This window comes from Lycium ferocissimum, chromosome 10 (genome assembly GCF_029784015.1).
Source record: "Lycium ferocissimum isolate CSIRO_LF1 chromosome 10, AGI_CSIRO_Lferr_CH_V1, whole genome shotgun sequence".
Taxonomy (NCBI): domain Eukaryota; kingdom Viridiplantae; phylum Streptophyta; class Magnoliopsida; order Solanales; family Solanaceae; genus Lycium; species Lycium ferocissimum.
In genome coordinates this window covers 9,006,570-9,012,511 of record NC_081351.1, presented here as the reverse complement: position 1 = coordinate 9,012,511, position 5,942 = coordinate 9,006,570, and positions in this window count along the sequence as shown.

Here is a 5,942-nt window from a genome sequence, read left to right as displayed (position 1 = left end):
TTCACTACTTTCCGGAGTTACCAATTATGGCAAGAAGAATTCTTAACTCGGGTTAAATCTCAAATACCATATTTGAGAATCGGATATGCCACGAGATTCTATACAACACAAACTTGAAGAAAAAGAGTTGCGATGCTAGCTATCGTTTTATCTTGGCTATTCGAGACATCTTGCCGAAGGAGGTATACAGTTAGCGATTATACGTAGGGGTGGTATTAGTGTGATCACATACTCATTCCCATGCGGAGAGTTTGCAAGCGTTTTACTTTCAAACACACGAGGAATAGGACATATGACACAAGGATTACTTGATTTGATTAAGCTAAAAGCTAGGAAATGTGAGTTGAAACTATTTTGGAGGGCACGAATTATATTCATCTAGATCTTGTTCCATACCACCTGGTGAGAGCTTGGAGGTGTGATAAAGGGAGGAAGATCGGGGCACCGAATTAGCATTTTCAAGAGCTTTTTCATTGCCGTTTTTAGCTTAGTTTCTAGTTAGTTTTTGCTTTTCTTTTTTGCTTCTTTTGTTTTCTTAGCTTCTTTTTTGTTTTTAAACTCTCCTATTTTGGAGTTGTTCTTCTGTACAGTTTATTTATTTTAATAAATTCCCATCATTATGATGGTTTAATTAAAAAAAAAAAGTTTGCCTCTTTTCGAAATTTGTCTGATCTATAATAACGGTCACAGCAAATGGAACACACCATACTACAAGGGTTATAATGTTGTTGAACTACTACTAACAAACATATAGCACATCATTGTTACTAAAATGTATATTCGAAAATCATATAAAAATAATTATCATAGATGTAGATAAATAAAATGCTAATAATGTGTTATAACCACAATAAAGTTTATCTTCATGGGAGTAATTTTTTTTTTACAAAAATTAGAGTATCAAAGGGAAAGAATATTTAATATTTATTATGTGTACCTTGAAAGTAACATAACTATTGCATAGAGAAATAATTGTCATTTAAATAGCAAAATCTGGAAATGTCTAGCTCTTTACTTTATGATGCAAACCCCTTGTTAATAAACTTAAATTTGGAAAATATTCCCCCCAAAAAAATACATTTAAAATGTTATTTTACCAAATTCTAAACCTTCTTATGCAATCAAAATTCACACCTAATTAAAAAAAAACAAATTAGAAGAAATCAAAACAAAAGGGAAAATGGAAATATGGTGAAATCAAAAAGATGAGAACACAAGCAAGCATAAAGATAGAACTATGATGGATAACTTGGGAAGAACTATACGATACCAACTTTCAGTATGCAAAAATGGCTTTCTATATCCCTTCTCCCATCTTCATCTCCTCTAAAACTCTTTTTCTTTTTTGGGTCAGCTCATTTTTTCCTACAATATTTTTTCTACAATTCTTGAAATTTGCACTATTGAATCAAGAAGAAAGTTGTTGAAGATTCTAGAAAAAGCAAAATTCTTAGTTTATATTTTTTCCGGTGGAATGACTCCACGTCTCGGCGATCGTGACCCATGGGGGACCCGCGAAGTCCATATACTACTCGTTCCAAAATATGACCTCAGATCACGAGCACACTCTCACAATCCCGACAAAGACCTCGAGCATCGGAAACTCCACCGTTCCTGACAAGAAACCTCGGGCAACAAACACAAATCTCCCTTTTGCACTCTCCGGCAGAAACCTCGGAGGCTACACTCTCTCACTTATCATCATCAGTGCCAGGACCATGCATTTGTCAGTGTATCATGGAAATGCATATGAATATGATGAAATGTGATATCAACAAATAATTCCATCCGAAATAGTACCACACCTGGCACACAAGTAATATCAATGATAAGGCTATACAATAAACCACAATGGAATCACAACTCTCGACAGTACCTCCCAAGGTACACAAGTAATAGCAATGATAAGGCTACATAATAAGCCATAATGGAATCACAACTCTTGATAGTACCTCCCAGGGCACACAAGTAATATCAATGATACGGCTACATAACAAGCCACAATGGAATCACTATCCTCGTCTCAATATCAATCAAGTAAAGTACGAAAATATCATGGCCATGATATATCTATAATCACCAATATCTGATGTCTCAACGAGGTAACGAGCCAATAAATAAATAGAACAAGATAAGTCAACAACGCAACGGGGTGGCTAGCCGTGAAATCACACAACAAGGAAGCCCAACCTAAGACAATGTCCAACCCAACTTCATAACCAAGGTTTACATCGTTCTCCGACAGACGATATCGTCTAAACGTACGCTTTCGCTAATTGAAGTCTCACCATAAGGTAAACCATAACCTACTTGGGAAGGCCAGGAACAACAAAGTCTACAATAATCAAACCTCGGTCTCCCTTTCCTTTGAGCCTCTAGATAATGAAAGTCTAAACATATCTGAAATATGAAATTAGAATAAAGAAGAACATCATCCAAGCCCTACTTCTGTTCAAGACCCTAAATTCCCAATCTATAGAATAGGGTTTATGAACTCAAAGGGTGAAATTAGGAATCTAAAGATCTCAACATGAAATTAAAGCTCTAGGTGATCAATTCCCATCAATATCAAGCTAGAAGAACCAACAATTTACTTAAATTCGGATTCTAGGCAAAACCCCCAAATTTGGGTATAAACCCTAACTTTCAATTCCATAATTTAGCCACTAATTAGGAAGAAATAATGCAATAATAGATTCTAGTCATCAATTCCATGCTTAATGAAGCTAACCTAATCAATAAATCAAGATTACAAAGCCTAGAAAGAAGAACTCATTGAACCCTCATTTAAATCTTAAACTCTTAGTGAACTAGCATGATAATAGAATCCTAAGGTGATTATGGAAAATGGAATATCAAAGAAGATAGAAGGACTTACCACAAAGATTTTCCCCCAAGAATAACCTTGAAATGCTCCCAAAAGCTTTATTTTTGGAGTGAGTAATGAATAAAAGACTTAGGGCTTTTAAATAAGAAAATCTGGTCCGTTAACTGCTATAGCGATCAAACAACCGCTATTGCGCTACCACTATAGTCCGCCCCACCGGCCTAGCGCTGCCCCACAAACATAGCGCTACCCCCACCGCTATAGGCTCATCAGACCCACCGAGGAATTTTCTAATGTCTTCCAAACTTGGAATCAACGCCCGGAACTATCCCGGAATCTTTCGGACACAAACCAAATATGCATCATACATAAAAATGCGCTACTAAATCACCCGTGGCTTCAGAATTCTCATCGGAGGTCTTGTTGACCAAGTCAGCCCCCGATACCTCAAGATTAACTTCCCAACCCAAGTCCCGAAATGCACCAAAGTGCATTAGGAACCGAACCAAATATGTATACACACAAGTTCTAAAAGACCATCGGGACCTCTCGAAATCGACGAATTCTCAAAAAAGGTTTGTTTACCTAAAAGTCAACTTTGAGTCAACTCTTTTTTGCTTTAAGCGCAAATTTTCCCAAAACTTACCCAAATCAACTCCGATGACCTCCGGAAGCGTGCCAAGGGTCCTCGCGGGTCAAATATAAGCTAATAAAGCTTCAAAAAAGATCAAAAGAGTCGGAAATACAATAATGACCAAATGGGTCGTTACGTCAGATACTAATTAAACAATCGCTCGTCCTCGAGCGACAAGGAAGAGAGGACGAAAAAATACCGAATCGACAAAAACCGAATTTCCTACCCCTGTGGGGCTTTTTTATAGGGGAAAATTTCTCGAACAAAACAATCCCAAGGGAAAGAAAGGGAAACCCTCGGGCCAACCCTTTTTAAAATAAACCGGGGGGAACCCATGGAAACCGACCGGGGGCCGGGGAAAAAATAACCCTTTTCCCTACGGATAAAACAAAGGATAGTCTCAAACGGCCTCACCCGAGCTCACTTGCCCTCCTTCCCCAAAATTCAGACACCCCCTGGGTATATCCCAAAAAGAAAAAATGGCCCCTAACCCAACCGCCCAACCCCTAAAACTCTTCGCTTCTCAAGCTCCACTCCCTCATATCTCGGTATGTATGAGGGCTTATTTCGTACGGGGCCCGCAGCCATCGGTATTATTATTTTATGTACACATATGGGCATGGTGGGGTCTGTCCCGTCTATATGATGTTACATGCCTTTTCTTAGGGCTCGTGGACGATTGTGTATGGTTAGATGTCTCAGCTCCTTGTCGCTCATATTTTGCATATCGTTTTGTTAGCCTCGGCCGGCTCGTGTGGTATATGGATACGGGCATTGTTATCGATGATGATATAAATGTGTTCCGCCCAATGAGATTAGTATTATCGATGTATAGAAATTACGAATAAGCTATATGTGCTCACTTTGAATTAGTAGGAAAGTACGATAAGAGAGTGTTCGGAGTGGAGGTTAGCACCGATTACACGCGCGGTCCTCACGTTCAGCCTCTCCGTGACAAAAAAGTGACGGAAAGCTTGGAGTCTGCCCCAGGCGTGCCTATGAGCCGTGCCCAGTAGAGTTTTGTTTATGAGTGTGTTACGGCCCACGCTTATAAACAGGAGGCTGCAGACATTTTTAGGAATTAATGACCTTCTTTCTTCATCGATCGTGCGATAGAGCCATGATATAAGGATTTATCTTTCCTTAACCGTATATTATGTATTTTCGGGGGGAAATGCCTTCAGAAAGAGAAAGGCTACGGCAACCGAAAGGGCAAGACAGGTGGCGAAAAAGCGGGTCGAAAGAGCACGGCCAGTGATATAGAAGGAAGAGTCCCCGAGAATCGGCCCTCAGTCTCGGTCCTACTCACTCAGTGCCTATTTTTGAAGAGCATAAGGGGGCCTCGGCCACCCGCATTACCCTTAGCTCCTCCACCGATAACGGACCCGAAGATGTGAAAGAGGCCGTTTGTTGCGCTTACTCGATTGGTTACCGCTCGAACCTGAGCGGCAAGGTACGGGGCAAGGTGATAGGGGTGGTAGCGCGAGGGCCGTGATTTTATTAGCTTGAACCCTAGGAGTTTTTCGGGTCAAAAGCCGGATGAGGACCTGTTTTATTGATTGGATGTTGAGGACACTTCGGTTAATGCGTGCTTAAGACATTGAATCGAGAGTTAGCATCCTATAGATTGCGGGATGTCGCGGTTCATTAGTATACGGTTTGGATGGCTTCGGGGGGGTTAATGCACGCACCTCTACGCATTGTGTGAGAATTTGTGGATGCCTTCCTCTCACATTACTTGCCTCGGAGGTTCGGCGGGCTAAAGGTCAGCAAGTTTTGAATCTTAGCAAGGAAATACGAGTGCCTTAGAGTATAGTCTCCGCTCAATTCTTTGTCGTCACGCCCGGCCATGGTAGCAGAGATATGGGTGATTGAGCGCAGATTTGTGAAAGGGTTTGGGGCCACATTTGATAGATAAATGCTTGATCGCATCGTATCGAGACAACATGGATATTTAGCGCATTTAAGCCCATGTTCAGAATTTAGAGGAAAGCCAACAACAGCAAAAAAGTGAGCGTGAGCATGATAGAGGGTACAACACAAGGGCTAGATCTTCGGGTCCGATTAGTGAGTCTAGAGGAGGGCAAAGACAACAGTTTTCTAGGCATTCAGGCCATTCTATGACTAGTGCACCTCCACGGTTTACAGGCCAAAGATTTGATAGATCTACTCACTCCGGCCGAGTCGAGTTTTTAGGCTTCGAGGTTTTCATTTCGAGAGGCGATTTGGGTCGAGCGGGGCCACCCATGCCACGGACGTTCTCGCGGGAAGCTTTAGTATCAGCGTGTCGACTAGGTTCATATGTTTGCTATGCATGCGTTCGGCCAGGCCATATCATATGTGATTGCCCCTCGGTTGGTAGTAGGGGTAGGGTCCAGCCTTCAGGATCGGCGGTACGGGTTTTCATCGTCTATACGCCCGATGGGGCAAGGTGTCGCGGTCTTTAGGTCGGCTATGGTAGAGGTAGAGGAGAGCTCCCGC